This window comes from Neovison vison, chromosome 1 (assembly GCF_020171115.1).
Source record: "Neovison vison isolate M4711 chromosome 1, ASM_NN_V1, whole genome shotgun sequence".
Classification (NCBI taxonomy): Eukaryota; Metazoa; Chordata; class Mammalia; order Carnivora; family Mustelidae; genus Neogale; species Neogale vison.
In genome coordinates, this window is record NC_058091.1 from 68246218 (window position 1) to 68263264 (window position 17047).

The 17047-nt window shown below is 39.5% G+C and overlaps 1 long non-coding RNA gene across 2 annotated transcripts in view; it reads right to left on the bottom strand.

Moving 5' to 3' along the window:
- Positions 1 to 220: 220 nt before the first annotated feature.
- The window catches only part of LOC122899053, a 38680-nt gene continuing 21853 nt past the window's right edge, over positions 221 to 17047 (bottom strand). The window contains exons 2-5 of one of the 2 annotated variants that reach the window (XR_006383095.1): positions 11573 to 11723; positions 11169 to 11211; positions 10310 to 10396; positions 221 to 602 (exon numbers count right to left, since the gene is read on the bottom strand). This is a non-coding gene — a long non-coding RNA (uncharacterized LOC122899053). The remainder of the gene's footprint in view (positions 603 to 10309; positions 10397 to 11168; positions 11212 to 11572; positions 11724 to 17047) is intronic. The other variant, XR_006383096.1, reaches the window with a different exon arrangement.

A 17047-nucleotide genomic window follows, 5' to 3' on the forward strand; every position in this document is an offset into this window, starting at 1 on the left:
AGGATGCCCACTTTCACCACTCTTGTTCAACATAGTATTAGAAGTCCTAGCAACAGCAATCAGACAACAGAGAGAAATAAAAGGTATCCAAATTGGTAATGAAGAAGTCAAACTCTCTCTCTTCGCAGATGACATGATTCTTTATATGGAAAACCCAAAAGACTCCACCCCCAAACTACTAGAACTCATACAGCAATACAGCAGCGTGGCAGGATACAAAGTCAATGTGCAGAAATCAGTGGCTTTCTTATACACTAACAATGAAGATACCAACATTTAAGATTTAATTCAGACATATAGGTTAAAGTAGTTGTAAGCTAGTTAACAAATACTTCCTGAACAATTGTTCATGCCAGGCACAGTTGCAATAGCTGCTGGTGATCTCTGCAAGAGTAACTGTCCATATTGGAGCTTCTAGTCCAGAATTAGGGTGGGGTGATCCAAAGAATAAACATCAGGTATCATCATGATTTTGGATTGTACTGAAAACATTAAGCAATAATCACATCTATTTCATAAAAGTTCGGTCTTTCTTCCAATGTGCCGCAATCACAAGGTATCAGCTTGGCTTCTCCAATCCAGCTGCTCCTCTCAACTGGACCCTGAAATAGATAGAAGGTAGAATCTGACTCAAACTTCTGGGGGGTTTTATCAGTCCTTAGGAGAACTATCCCCTAAAAGCTACAGCATATCTATGGCTTCAGATCTCTTCTCCAAGTTCCTTTACCTAGGGCAAATCCATCTGTCTCCTGGCCAGTCTCTTGCTCCTCCTTCCCAGAGGCACCAATGCCTTCTTCCAAGGAACCTTCTTGTTAGAACTAAACTAATCGCATGCCGTTCGTTCACACTGTGGCCTCATAAGATGATCTCACACATCCTATAGTCTGACAAACTTGAAGAATGGGGATCTCAACCCAGTCAGCTCTCCTTGGCTCCGCATCCAAGAAGCTGGTCTTTCCATTACTGACCTTTCAGGTTTTTAGGCAGGATCCAAACACTGACTAGCAGGGGCTTATATTAAGTTCTCAGGGTGGTCTCATTAAGGCCCTTTTCTCCTGATCTGAAGTAAAAAGGACCCATAACAGACTAACTCCTCTCTTCAAACATGTTCCTTTTCTAAGCCTTACTCTTTCCACCCTCTTTATGAGTGAAGGGTTAATAGGATTAGTTTTTCCATCTTCTTTGAAAATGTGGTGTTATTCAAGCCTTTAAACTTTGTCAGTTTACAAGGAGAACAGAACTTTAATTAAACAAGGATGAAACGAGCAAAATCCAGAATGTGGGAAACTTCAAGACAACTAACCCAGGTTTTTTCAACAAATAATTGTCATAGGAGGAAATAAAAGGAGCAACTGAAGAGATATATCAATTAAATATGATTCATAAATTTTGTTTGGACCCTAATTCAAACATACTAACTATGAAAAAATATGAAACAAAGAAATGTAAATACTGGTGGGATTTTGATGATATTAAGGAAACAGAGTTAAATTTTTCAGAAGGATAATGGTATTATGGATATATTAAACACTGAGGAGTCTTTATCTGTTAAGGATACACATTAAGATACTTACTTATATCACATTAAGATATTATATATCACATTAAGTGATATGATGTCTGGAATTTATTTCCAAATAATGTAGAGGGGGTGAGAATAAAGATGAAACAAAGTGATATATGTTGGCCGTGTGTTGAGACCAAGCCATAGATACTAAGGATTCATTATACTATTCTATCTACTTCTGTAAATGTTTGGAATTTTCCATGATACCAACAGGGGAAAGCACAGCTTCATGCTCTCACAGGTCTCTTTGAATTGTGGCACGGACTGTTTTAATGCCTCAACTAAACTATTCACTTAACATTTTACATATAAGGTATTTTAAATGTCTACATGGCCAATTCATGGGTTGTCTAATATCCAACTTACTTTCTACCATACTGTAATTCCCCTCCCTGAAAGCTGAGCCTGGACAACTGCTCCACTCTCTCCTCAGTCCCTCCAAAATGGTGTTGGATGGTCACATCATGCAGGAGCAACATGCTACGGAAAGTAACTCTCTGGATTTTGTAGTCTATGAGACACTAACTGTACACTTCGAAATCTCTTCTACCATGGTAATTCTGAAATTAAGTAAGCTCCATCATGAAATTTTCTGTGGGAGACAGCTATACTTCTTACCGGTCTCAAGAGAGTGACTTTATTTTGAGGTCAAATACTTTAAATTACATTCGTTAATGCCCGAATTTTTATGACCCTTTGACATAATATGATAATGTAGACAATTTATGAAATGTCAGTTGCACTTGTGGAGTACGCTGGAACTGAATGCCACTTAGAGTTTTTCCTATGATGACATTATGCCATCCTAAATCCCTTCTCTGTAAAATCACTTCTCTTTTTAGAATCTGTTGTAAATCTCATGATTGATTACAGAAATTTGCCTTCAGAGCCCAAAACTCTGACACTTGTTTCTTGTGCTGCATTCTGTATTAAGTTATCCAAAAATAACAGTGCCAAAAGCCATTATGAGGACAAGCATTTAGAAGAATTTTAGGGTAAAGCTCATGGAAAGCAAATAAAAAGGAGCCACATAATATTCCCCACTTAATGTTACACTTTCTCTCCACTCAAATATTCTTTTTTTAATAACATGAGTAAAAGAGAGGGCAAATTAAACTTTCTCACCACTATTAAACATTACAAGATACAGATATATTTCCACTAAGCATCATTAATATGTCATAAATTATCCAAATTCTCCTTCCATCCTTAGGAATGGAAAGGAAATCTCAAACACACACATAGAGCCCCAAGATGTCACTGACTTCCTATCACTAAGTTGAAGTTCCCAGCTTCCACATTTCATTGCCTTGCACAGTAAAATAATAAATATTGGACATGCAATATAAAAAGGAACTAAAATCTCATCAGAATATATATATACATACAACTTAATTTCTTATTAGTAATTGGGGAAAAGACCAAAGTTTGACCCTGATTCATTCTCCAGTTAAAGATATGGAACAGAAAAAAAAAAAAAAAAACAGGAAAAAAAAGATATGGAACAGGTTATGGTCATCAAAATTATACACAAAATGTGGGAAATATATTAAAACTTATCACCCAAATGTCTATTTATAAAGATCAAAACCATTGGATTAAGAAAAATTTGAAGGTGATGAATGAGACCAATACTGAATTGGATTGATAATGTTTATTTTATTTATTTTTTAATTATGTTATATTAGCCACCATACAGTGTATCATTAGTTTCTGATGTAAAGTTACAAGATTCATTGTTTGTGTACAACACCCAGTGCTCCATGCAATAGTTGCTTTCCTTAATATCCATCACCGGACTCAGCCATCCCCCATACTCTCTCCCCTCTAAAACCCTCAGTTTGTTTCCTGGATTTGCAGGAAATCAAAATCTTCTTCTTCTCACTAAGTTCTTCTAACTAATCTTCTTCTTCTAACTAACTTCTTCTAACTAACTAAATCTAAATCTTCTTCTAACATCAGAAGAATGCTGGCATAAGTTGATAAGTTGACTCTGAAAACAATTACCTACGTATGTCATACAGATGCTTTGAAATAACTGGGATAAGGTCGTTATGCAAATTATAAAGTAGCACACACCTGAGAAGGAGCCTCACCAGGAAAAACTGCTTATGCCAGAATTTCAGCCAGTAGGGGAGAAAAAGAAAAACACATATGACAAATGCAACTGAGCAAAACCCCAGATATCATCTTCAGAGAATTTTGTATATTTATCAATTATTTGGACTTACCAACGATATTGTTAGAACATTAGGTGGATGGTTAGCTCTAGATAGCAGCTACATATACAGTGTTTATTATGTATTAGAAATTGTCCTAAGCACTACATCAATCCCCGTAATCTTCATAATAATCCTAAGAGAAAGTACTATTATGATACCTATTTTTAAGAGGCATAATAACATAAACTGAGGCACAAGAAGTTCTATAACTTGCCCCAGGGAATAAGTAAACCAGAGCTACTACTCTCTATTACCTCTTTACTTTGAATGGACAAGACTAACTTTCATTAAATAATTAGAAAACAATTGTAAATGTATTACAAACCTATATGTGCATGCCAAAAAAATGTGGTGAATGGATATGTGGTTTTGGAGAGGGAACATGGCCCCAAAAATGAAAAAAAATTTCATAATATTTAACTAGGGCAAAATAAAGTATATCAAAAGAGATATGATACTTCATAGTCTCAGCCTGAGTTAGCAAAATAAATTAAAGTGCATTCAAAAATCATAAATAGAACCCCAAGAAATAAGAATCTTGAGATAATGTTCCTCCAGCATACTTGGTCAGATTATTCCTTGCCACCATGCCATTGATGGAAAAAGCTGAAGCTCAAAAATGTAGGTATAGGGGCGCCTGGGTGGCTCAGTGGGTTAAGCCTCTTCCTTTGGCTCAGGTCATGATCTCAGGGTCCTGGGATCAAGCCCCACATGGGGCTCTCTGCTCAACAGGGAGCCTGCTTCCCCCCCTCTCTCTGCCTACCTCTCTGCCTACTTGTGATCTCTGTCTGTCAAGTAAATAAATAAAATCTTTTAAAAAAAATGTAGGTATAAACCATCAAATAGTAAATTTATATTTTCTGCTTTCCAGACACTGTGCTTTATTAGTACATTAGTTTCATTATTACCGTTAATACAAAAAAATCAAATTTTCCTTGTTGTGATCCAAAATAAGTACTGAAGCAAATAAGGTAAGCTCAACAAGAATGATAAGGACAGACTGGACATAGTGAAGACTCCTGAAAAATGCAGGTCAGAAGTTTATGGAATTGCAGCATTATTGACAATAGCCAAGGTATTGAAATAACCTCAGAGTCCATCAGTGGCTGAAGAGATCAAGAAGATGTGGTATATCTATACAATGTAATAGCATTCAGCTATAAAAAAGAAAAAATATTGCCATTTGCAACAATATGGATAGAACTTCAGGGCATTATGCTAAGTGAAATAGTTCAGAAAAAGAAAGACAAATACTGTATGATCTCACTTATATGTGGAATCTAGACATCAACAATAACAACAGCAGGAACAAATTCTCAGAAACTTTAAGATCAGTGGTTGCCACAAGCAGGGGGTTGGGGAGTGGGTGAAATAGGTGAAGAGAGTCAATGGGTACAAACTTCCAGTTACAAAATTAAAAAAGTCCTGGGGATGTAACATAGAGCATGGTAACCAAAGTTAGTTATACTGTATCACATATTTGGAAATTGCTAAGAGAGTCAATTTTAAAAGATCTCATCACAAGAAAAAAATTGTAACTATGTACAGTGATAGATGTTAACTAGACTCATTACCATGATCATTTCACAATACATACAATATATTGAATCATTATGTTGTACATGTGAAACTAACATAACGTTAGTGTCAACTATACCTCAACTAAAAATAAGAAAAAAAGAGAGAGAGAGAGCGCCTGCAAGAGATAACCATACCTTTGCTGGATAGAGAGGATCTAGACTGGCTACTCTTCCCTTGCATGAACTTTGAGTGAACTTTTTCCTATCAGGGTTCTCTTCGAAGTAGTCCTCATAGTGAAAAGTTTGTGAAGAGATATTTTATGGCCGATGGAAAAGATTTTTTTTTTTTTTCCTAATGACGGGCAGAACAAAATACTGCTTTGAAAATGGTAGGATTCAGTTTAGACATAGGAGAAATTTCTTGGCTATAAAAACCTACACTATCTGCTGTATCATAGGAAAGTAAATTATTGACTCATCTAGTGTTTTTATGACTGAAGAAGAAAAGTATCTTGCTGGCCTGCCTAGAAACAGGGGGATGGACTAAATGACTTCAAGGATTCCTTCCTCCTCGCTGATTTGGGGATAATTACAGGGAAGAACAAACACAGTCTACTGTTAGTTCTCTGGTATATCCTCAAGTGATTTTAAAAAAAGTTTTAAAAAAACACATTAAGGTACTTGAACTCATTATGATATCTTAAATACACTTACATCAAAATCTTTGCAGATGTGAAAATGTGTTTCTCTTGCCTTCTTGTGTCTAGTATCTGACGTCCTTGGCAAATTTAGCCCTAGTGTATCCCTAGCACTGAGGCAGGGGTTTCAAATTACTGATGAGGTCTTCTGTCTCTTTAAAGGTGGTATTAAGAGTACCTAGGAGTTCTGAGCAATATCATCCCTTTTTAGATCTGTCCATTCATCATGATCCCGTGCCAGAATTTGTTAGGTAAACATGATTGACAGACAGCCATCTTTATCCTTTATATGGCTGGAGGTCAGCCCTGGTGGAAAGTAATGCTTTTTTAATTAGCTGTTAGAGGATTGAATTTCCTTTGTGTGCATTGCATGCTGCTTTCTCTCTTAGCCAGTATCCAAAGTGGGCATCTCTTATGCCTTTCGTGCTTAGTATAACTCAGATGACTGAAGAACAATCATAAAAGATTCATATTGAAGCTGTTTTATAAAAATTTGCACAGCTGGCAAAAAAAAAAAATAGAAAAAACATACTTGAAATAACAGAGTCCTCAGAAAGGAAAATGAGCAAACTTTTCAAGGCTATCTTGGCAAATAGAGGCTGCAAAGAGAAAATGGTTTTGTCACAATACCTCCACTGCAAAAATAAAATAAAATAAACATAATTTTTAACTGTAATGTGCAAAATATAATTTCCCTCCAAGGAATTGGTCCTTCCATTGAAAGGTAAAATAAACCCCTGAAACACTTTTGGTTTGGCAGAGTTTGCAAGAAAAACAGAGCAAGCATTCGTGACTAATTCAATGGCACTGTTCTCCTTCCATATCTTTTGTGAGGCAAGATGTTCACTTCAGAAAAAGCTGATGATTTTTATGCCTAAAACAATTAATTCCACAATATGTGAAACCACTGTGAAATAAGAATGGGTGTTCACAAAACATTAATACACATTCAAAACACATGCTTTTTATTTAAGTGTGAAATTGATGGGCTATAAAAGAAACACTCTTGGTCTTATAATATAAACTACTAGGTAGTTTATAAATACAGTAATGAGATATGAAGATTCAGTATAAGGGCTAGTTTATACTAAGATCCTAAAAATAAATATTCTAACTTATGAATCAAAAACTATGATCGATTATTGTAATGTAAGGCAAAAAATAGACCCCGACTCTCTTTTGTCCAGTTTTGTGTCTAAGCTAATCTACTGGTTCTCTTTATTGTTTTCTGTTTCCAATTATTTCATTGCTTTCTGATCTTTTAATTATTTTCTTCTTCTTAGGGTTCTTATACTCTTCTTTTTCTAGTTGTTTAAAGTGAAAGCTTACACAGTTGACTTGAAATGGTTTCCCTTTTTGAGAACTTCCTTCCACCATGAGTGCTCTCTCTCTCTCTCTCTCTCTTTTTTCCATTAAGAGGTAATATGGTGTTTAAGAGCTCCAGATTTGGAGCCAAGCTGCCTGGGTTTGAATCTGCATTCATTCACCAACTGTGAGATCTTGGGGAAATTGCTTATGCTCTCTGGGCTTTGGTTTTCTAATCCCTAAAATGGGTCTAAAAATACTTCTTGCCCATTTAACAGTTTGTTGTATGGAATAAGTGAGGAAAGATATCTACAGAACTGTGAAGTTCTTTGCAATGTGTGCGATTTAAGTGCTATTATTCTTCCAAGTGCCCCGAATTTATAAAATGTGTAGAGTGTCCATCAGGGATAGTCTACCTTTTGAAAAGCTAACTTTGTTTAAATAACACATTATCAGTAGTGAATAATTTATTGGGGTTTTTGTTTATTCTCCATTTCTCAATGCATCAGTTGAGCATCAGTGCACAATATGGGGTTGTACTTAGAAGAGGAAAATGAATTTATCCACTTATAATGTTGATGATGTCTATCACCCAGTGAAGGTATCCGTGCCAGGGTGTGCAATTTCAACGCACAGGAACTTGAAGAAGTCTCCACTGCATGCCTTTTGTATGACAAGAATTGATTCATTATGAATTATCCTTGTTAGCTAATTAAGCTCCAGAAATTAATACATTACTAACCTATACCTCTTCTCTTTTGAGAAGAGGTAATGATTAGTGACCTGGTGGATATATTGTTTAAACAAGGAACAACCTACAAAAGCAAAGACTTCACTTAAAGCAATGGCTACAAGTCCAGATGCCATGCATGATTTAAACAAAGAAACAAAGAAACAAACTCAAGGAGGACGTGGTTGTCAGAGATTTCCCAAGATGTAGTTTGGTTAGTTTTGTGCTGGATGTTGGGCATGTCGCTTCTGATAACTTCAGGCAGAAAACTGGTTGGTGCTATCAGAAACCTGGACCATGTCTGAATTCGCTTGAGATTTTGTCTTGCTAAGATTGAGTTTTTCCCCACCAAAGGGTTGTGATGGCTGCGAAGGAATCCACATGGAAAATGTCTGCCTCGGTTTGAACAAGCTGTTTCATCTGCAGCTGCTTGGGAGACAGGCAACCAGGCAGAGCCCACCAAGCGAAGGGCCCTCAGAGGGTCACATCACGTGCACAGCCAAGATTCGTGCTTTGGTTCCAATTTTGCCCAACACATGGCATCTTCGCCTTCAGTGGGTGACTATAGGAGATGTAGCCGGGGGTGCAGAGAAGGGACGGACGGGAATTAAAACGAGGCAGGAAGTCATTCACTTTCTTGAGCACTTACTCTATGCCAGGTGCTGTGCTAGGTAAGCCCACTACGTGTTATTCTCCTCTGATCAACTGAACAAAAGCAATCTTAGAAAAGCCTTTCAGGATGAACAATTATTTGAGAATTGGAGGTTGCGAAGAGGAGCTCTTTGGGACGGCCGGGATACAAGGCACTGAGATGTGTCAATGCTCATTTTGAGAGCGTTTTGGTGCATCTCTTTTCCTCTCCTTTATTGGGACTGCAGGGCTCTACCTCACACAGCCGGTCTTCTTCGCTGCTGTGGGTGCACACACATCTACATAGTCATGAATATATAAAGTCTGCAAAAACCTGTTATAGGATAGGTTTTAGCTGGGTTTTTTGGTTTTTTTTGTTTTGTTTTTTTTTTTATTTCCTTTTGCCAAGAACCAGTTTGGAAGGGAAAATACTGCTGCTTTGGTGTTTCCTCTCATTAAAAGACTCCACGGAAAAGAGTGTGCTAGAAATTTATAAACAAGTGCAGCATTATGGGTCTAATTAGCTGGAAGAATACCTGTATAAATGGAATCTGTCGGACACAATAAGCTGCCCTCCCCCCCACTTATATAATAATCCTGGCTTTCAGAAGACTAATCACTACACACCATCTACACAGCATCTAATTTCCTCATCAAATTTCTCTGCTGGGTTTAGCCATGCTTGTCAACTTCCCAGCTCCCTCTTCAATAACTGGGTTTATTCTTAGTGTCTCGCCAATAAACATTCCTATGAGCAAACCCATGAAAGAATGAAGTCCAGATTTCTTTATCGCTCCCTCTTTCGGGAAGAGTTTTCTGCTCAGACTCCTGGGAAAGGTCACAGGTAATTTCAGCTGGTCACTTTAGGGTGGCAGGATTGCAGCGAGCACATTGGGGCCTTTTGTTTAAGCGGCTGCCCGACCACCAAAGGTGACCGCAAGCTGCAGGGAGACCATTTAGAAAAGCGAACCGGCGGTCATGGAAGCAAGTCCACCCAGTTCAGTCTCCCTTTCCGCAGAAATTAAGTTGCTCATGTTCCCTGTCCGGACAAATGTGGCTTTCTGCGAGCAAACTTATCTTCCCTTTTGCTTAGGTGCTCTGCATTGTTTTGGGCTTGCAAGGCATTTTTACGATGACTCATTGTGACAGAGAAAATTGTCATGAGTGAACTGAAAGCCAAATCCTTTTCATATTAATTTCATCCAAGGAAAGTTCATTTACATCTTTCCCGCAGAGTATCTCCAGAATACTGCTTTGTAGAGTCTCAGAAGAGAAGTGGGCACCTAGTTAGTTGTGTAAATGCGGAACGACGGGGTTGGCTGTTTCTAAAATAGTATTGGCGTGAGGCGCTGGAGGGATGGAATTATGTCCCCTCCCCCTTCCCCAAAAAGATACGTCAGAACCCTAACCCCCAATGCCTTGGAATGTGACTTTATTTGGAGGTAGAGATGGTACAGAAGTAATCATATGAAAATGAGATCATTAGGATGGGCTCAAACCCAGCATGACTGGTGCCTTATGAAAAGGGGAAACTGGACACACACGGAGAAGTTGGCATGATACGGCAGAGGCCAAAGATTGCCAGCAGAGGACCAGAAGCTAGGAGAGAGACATGGAGCAGCTTCTCGCTCACATACCTTAGCAAGAAGCAAGCCTGCTGCCACCAGGGTCTTGGACTTCCAGCTTCCAGAACCGTGAGACAATACGTTTCTGTGTCCCTCCATCTGTAAGACATCATTATGGCAGCCCTGGGAAGCTGCTTTCCTTTCCAATGATACATTCCAGGGTATTAAAAAGTAATTTTTTTAATACCTGGACCTGAAAAAGCATCCTATGCCCACAAATAAGTCAGTAGCAGCTGTAGAAGTAGGGACTAGCAAGATTCCGCTATGACACAAGCTTCTTCTTGAGCAAGTTAGACTTGGTCTCTCCTTCCACCTGTTAACGACACTGCCTAAGTGTTTCACCGCCCTCCAACACTAGTAAAACCCCTAAGCCAGAGTTTCACAACCTCTGTGCTATCACCATTTGGGTTCAGATGATTCTTCAGCATGGGCTGTCCTTTGCACATTGTAGGATGCTGAGCAGGATCCTTGACCTCTACCTACTAGATGCCCATAGAGCCATCCCCTAGCATTGGGACAAAGGCTGCGGACGGGTTCCAATATTCCATGAGAGGCAAAATCCCCCATAATGGAGAATGACTGCTCCGAACACATTTTCAGGAAGCGATTGCAAACTTGTAATGAAAAAAAAAAAAAATATAATTGATGTTCCCTAATCCCCAGTTTTCATGGCCTTCAGAGACTTTTTCCAAAACTTAGTAAATGAAAGCCTTCTTTTATTCACAGGCAAACCAATCCTATGCAATCTCATTTACTAGCATTTACCGAGGGCTTCTCACTGACACCCTAAGTTAGGCCGCAGGTTCCTTGCCATGTGCATCTTACTCAATTAGCCTCGGAAATCTACCTCTTTGTATCCGGGAGCTCTTACCTAAGAAATGGGTCAGTCTGGCAACCGTCATCTTCCGCTTGTCCTGAGGGTGAAAAGGAAAGTTGATGTGAATTAACATCCCTCCTTTCAAGAGGAAAGGGTGGTCTTCTGTGGTTGTGGGGCACCTTGCCAAAGTCAATACTGAGTAAATATTTGTTGGATCAATGACAGCTCTTGTTCATCAAAGACAAGAAATAAAAAGTTTCAGGCAAAACATAGGACAAGCTTATTTTATTGGTAAGTTCATCTTTAGTGAGTGAACTTAATCTGTTCTTTTTATTCTACACTAGTTTTTATACTTTATGTTTTCAATCCCGAAATAAGCATTTGTCCCCAAAAAAGAAAGTTTTTCCTCTTTGTGGGGGGAGGTGGGGTTGCCTTGTGTGGAGGGTACCAGTATTTACCATCTCAGTACATTATGATACATAATATCACGGTGTGATATTTAGGTTCTGGACTCCAGATTCAGATAGACATGATTTTGAATTCCAGATGCAACAGGGAGCAGTTTTTTGCCAGTTCCTTGTCCCAACACAGCTTCAGGGTTTTTTTAATCTGTAAAATAGGAGTAATAGTACCTGATAAAGTTATTATGGGATGAAATAGGGTAATGCTTGCATAACACTTAGTTGGGATAAAAGCACATTTACTGTTAATTATTCTTTTTAGAGCTGGACAATTTCCAAAAGGACCCATTTAAATGTGTTCTTCCCCTAAATCTTTCCAAATGACCAAACTTTGTTGCTGCTGAGATACTTTCCATGGCTTTCCATGATAACAATATACAAGTGAAAGGTTTTCTAAAATAGGGGTTAGCAAACAGAGGAGCAGGTGGAAATATTTTAATCTTTGTCAGACAGTCTCCATTTCAACTACTCACCTCTCCCGTTGTAGCTTGAAGACAGCCGTCAGCACCATGTTACCAAATGAACATGGTAATGTTGCAATAAAACTTTATTTACAAAAACAAGGGACCAGCTGGGTTTGCCACACAGGCTGTAGTTTGCTAATGCTTGTTCTAAAAAGAACAAACAGCTTTCCCTTTTCACATGTCACTACCCAGGCTTTGTGTGTTGGGGTTCCTTTTAAAAAATAATAATAATAATAACTTCCAATATAAACCACGTCTTATCCTCTTTCCTTAGCAATTAAACTGAGCTTATAATTTGTGAGATGAAATCAAGGCTGAAAACATCATTTCACTTCTGTTCAGGAGTACAGGTTGGGCATGCGTGAGCATCCTGTCCACTGCGTGGCTGGAGAAGCCTCCACAGATGCTCATGGGGTGTGTCTGATTTAGCCCTTCTTCTGCTGACTTTATCCACAGGTGAAGATGGACTTCCTGGGGAGACCTCCCATGATACGGGAAGCACTATGACAAGAACTTCATCTCAGACATCACAGTGGCCTTAAGGACTCAGTGCCAGGACCATCATAAACACCTAAGATTTTGTGCCCAGTTTAGGTTTACAAGTCTTTGCTTCCCTGTGGTCCAGTCTTTGAGGGTTACATAATTCAAAGAACAGAGTCCAGTTTACAAAAGTCATTTCTAAAAACAAAAACCCTCAGTCATTTATTTCAATTTTTAATAACATTGAGGGGACCTGTACAGCAAAGTGTGTCTCTTTAAAATCCCACTTTTGGGGTACCTGGGTGGCTCAGTGGCTAAGAGTCTGCCTTCAGCTCAGGTCATGATCTCAGGGTCCTAGGATGGAGCCCTACATCAGGCTCTCTGCTCAGTGGCTCTCTGCTTGTGTTCTCTCTCTCTCTTTTCAAAATCTTAAAAAAAAAAAAAAATAAAATAAAATAAAATCCCACTTTTGTCTCACATCTATGTCTATGTTTAATGTAGTTTATTTTGAAAGATTTCTTAATACCACATGCAGGCTGGACAACAATACTCAGACCAGGGACATGGGATCCCTACTTTCATAGTCTCTATCTGACAAATTCCCCAAAACAAAAGCCCAACCCTGGCATTTGTACCAGCTGTCATCTTCTCCTTTCTCCTTCTGGGTTGCTCATTATAAAGGCCAAATGTTAGGCTGGTAACAAAGAAGGTAGTCCAGAGAAAAAGCTAGGAACCTCGTGAATAATTAATAAATCTTATAACAAAAATATGACACATGTTGATTATGATGCTGTGCTTTGAAGCCTTAAATCAGAATTCAAACAAACTTCAATCCCTTTTGAGAAATGAAAGAGTGGCTACTAACCCTAAGGCAGAGAAGAAAATGAGATGTTTGACAAGAAGAATGTAACAACCACTGCCACCATTTATAATTTGAAGTTCCTTCTAACAGGTAATTTGTGGCATCTACAGTGTGGCTACACATTTCTCTTAGCAATACCAGTTCTGTTGATGTTCAAAATCTAGATACCATTTGTACAGAACAAAGGTGTATTCATTTTCTATGGCTGTGTAACAAAGGACCACAAACTTCGTAACAAATGACCATAAACTTAGTAGCATGAAGTGACACTCCTTTATCATTTCACAGCCTAACTGGGTTCCCTGATCAAGGTCTCAACAGACTGAAGTCAAGGTGTCAAACAGGGCTGTGAGTCCGAAGAGGGCTCCGGGTTCTCTTCTGAACGCCCATGGCTGTGACTCAACTCAGTGCCTTGCTGCTATAGGACCGAGTCCCAGCTTTCTTTTTGGCTGTCAGCTGGAGGTCTGTCTGTCCCAGCCCCAGGAGGGCCCTGGCCTTCTTGCCATGCAGACTTCTCAGGTGCCCTCTCCTAGCATGGCACCTGATTTCAAAGAGAATCTCTCTCACAGAGAATTTTCTTTCACAGAGAATCTCTCTGACCTCAGGGAGGGCTTTAGGTTTTCTTTAAAAGGGCTTGCTTAATTAGCTCAGACCACTCCAAATAATCTCTCTTTTAATTAACTCAAGGTCAACTCATTAGGGACCTTAATGACATCTTCAAAATGCCTCCTCCTCTGCCATACATAACACAAGGTAATCTCAGGGACGATACCCCATCATATCCACAGGTCTTACCCATACCCAGGGACAGATTCACCAGGATGTGTGCCACAGGACACAGGAATCCTGGGAATCATTTTAGAATTCTACCCACCACTATGGGAGAGACTGGGATCACGACAATCCATCTCAAACTACCAAAGATGTATGCGTGTAGAAGTATGTGTGTGCATGTGACACACTCCTATCCTTGGGAACCCACTTCTGAGCATGGGCTCCCCCAAAGTGTAAAATCCCCCAAAGATCCACAACGATCACACAGGGTATTTCTTGTTTATTTATTAAGACTGCGGCATAATGGGCACCTGTGTTTCCCGCTTCCGCTCCATAAAACAAAGTGAAATCTCGAGATAACTCTCTTGATAGGGTCGGGAACCCAGATGTGCCTTTCAGGCAATGACTTTCTCTTGCCTGGAAAACTACAAAGTGAATTTGAAACCACGGGCAACACAGTGGCAGTCACATGGATAAGATTAAAAAAAAAAAAAAAAAAAAAAAAGAGGAAGAACAGACACATCAGGAGACCGTAAGCTGTTTTCTAAATTCAGAACAAGTGGAATATTTATGTTGGCAGCACCCCGTACCTCGCAGCAGGAGAAGATCCGACAGAATGCACTCTATACATAACCCATGCAAGCCCCAGATCAAGAGGAGAGTTATTTGCATAAACAGAATCCTAGAGACCATGTCGTCGCTGTCTTGCTCTTCCTCCTTCCTGCCTCTCTCCCTTGCAAGCCAGTGGTGTTGAGTTTCCCCGGGCTACCTTCCATGAACATCAAGGAATGCAACAGAGATGAATGTTACATTGACACCAGCAGTGCCACCACAGAAAACTGTTTGTCCACTCTTTTCATTTCTCAGTCCCAGCAAGCATCTAAAGACTTTGCACCTGTTCTAGTTAGCCCTGGCAGATGCAGTCTGTATTTATATTAATAGAATGATGTTTTCATGTTTTCATAACAAAATGGGTGTGCAGCAATTGTGGCGCTCCCTTTGGATGCTCTCACCAGAGCAGGACCGGGGGAGGGGCACTCTTACATAAAGTCCCAGGGCAAGGGTAAAAGACTCACAGATCCCAAGCTGAATCATCGGGGCAGTTCGAGAACTTTTTCAGGGATGACCAGACTTGAGTATTGGAAATTGAATCAGATACTCGCGTAAGAGGAAGACATGCTGGATGTAGATGGGCTTTTCGTGGGGGAGTTTGGAGCTATGAACTTTTTTGTATTCCATCTCCTGTTTCTGTAATTTGTGTCTTATCTCCCCAGGGTAGAGCTGAGAACTGGTGAGATCATGCTTGGCTCAATTCCTGAAAGTTTGTTTTGAGTCACCAGTGTAAATATTGCCCACCCAATCTGTACATTTGCACAAATTAACTGAAACCAGCTACCCATTCCTTTCTCGTATTTGGATCTGTTGATTAACCCTGACAGCTGTAACCTCATTAGTCCAAGCTCTGGCCATAGCAAGGCAGCTGTCAAATCAGGAGGAAGTAGACGCTGAAGTCGCCTCTACAGACCGGACATACTAAAATCAATAGGTGCTCTAAAAGGTTTCAGTTATGATTCTAATTCTAATTTATGTGGTGCAGTGGGCTTCTCCTACACCCACAACATAGGCCTGACCTCAGTTGTTGATGAAGAAAGCAGAGGGACTCTTACAAAGCAAGAACATGGGTTTTTACCTATGTAAAAACCTTCGGATCTGGATTGGTTGAAAATGAGTTTTTAGCATGCATTGTAACACAGACATTTTAATATATTTTAAGATATAAGCTCCTAATGTATTTTTTGGCGTGAGAGATTGTGTTAGTTTTGACAAGAGGCCAACAGGGTCCTGACTATAGAAATAAGAAAGATTCTGCAGCTGGTGCTCGCTGGAAAAGTAGAGATAAAAAGCGAGGAAAGAATTAGAACACACTCCGAGAGGAATGTGGTTTCCCTAAATAGAACGCAAAGTCCTCCGAGTGAATCCTATTCTCTTCCATAAGACTCTCTGGGGAAGGGGTACAAAGGGAAAATTCTTAGTAACTATTCATTAGAACCTGAAGGTTCAGGGGAGGAGATGATTTTCCATTCACCCGTGTTGAAAAGGACAATGGGGCTGGTCAATGCAATGTGTGAACTGCCCTTGCGGTATTCTCACTATGAGGAGATAGCATGGCGGAGCGGAAGAATCTGTAAAGGAAAAATCTGGAGACCTCCGCTCTAGGCCCTGTTCTGCCACGGCCCACAGTCAGGGTTTTAGACCTTTGCTCTCTACAGATCTCGGTAGACTCCGTCATAAAGTAAGGAGGTTGACCTGATGATTGGAATGGCCCTGTCCATTTCTAGTGACCCATTATCATAAGAAGTTACTCCACCATTGCCCAAGGTGGATCCAACCACAAGTTTTCTCACTTGGGGGTGATTTTCTTTCACTCTTTGCAGTGTCCTTCAGGGTATTATGCAAACAGGTGCTGTCCTTTGGCACCCCCTGGTGGTGTCTATGACTGTTACATGAGCCTTCACCATGTGGCCCTTGAAAATAAGGCTCAGACTGCTCTAGACCAGGAAAAAAGTAAACCAACACTCATTGTTGTGACATTACACTTTTTAGTCCACTGCTTTTTAGAGGCATAGCTGAGCATGCTGATTTAAAAAAAAAAAAAAGCCGCATTAGTCAGGTACTTTATTGACATAAACACTATATAAGGGCCAGCCCACTTCAAGTTGAAGGATTTACAAAATAACAAGGACTTCTACTTTCATTATTGTGAGGAAATAAGATTGATTGTATAGGAATTATTCAGGTATTGATTGGAAGTGTTTGCTTAGCACATGACCAATTTAAATTACCAGAAATACTAGATTAACGTATATCCTGATGTTTCCTAAATATACACTG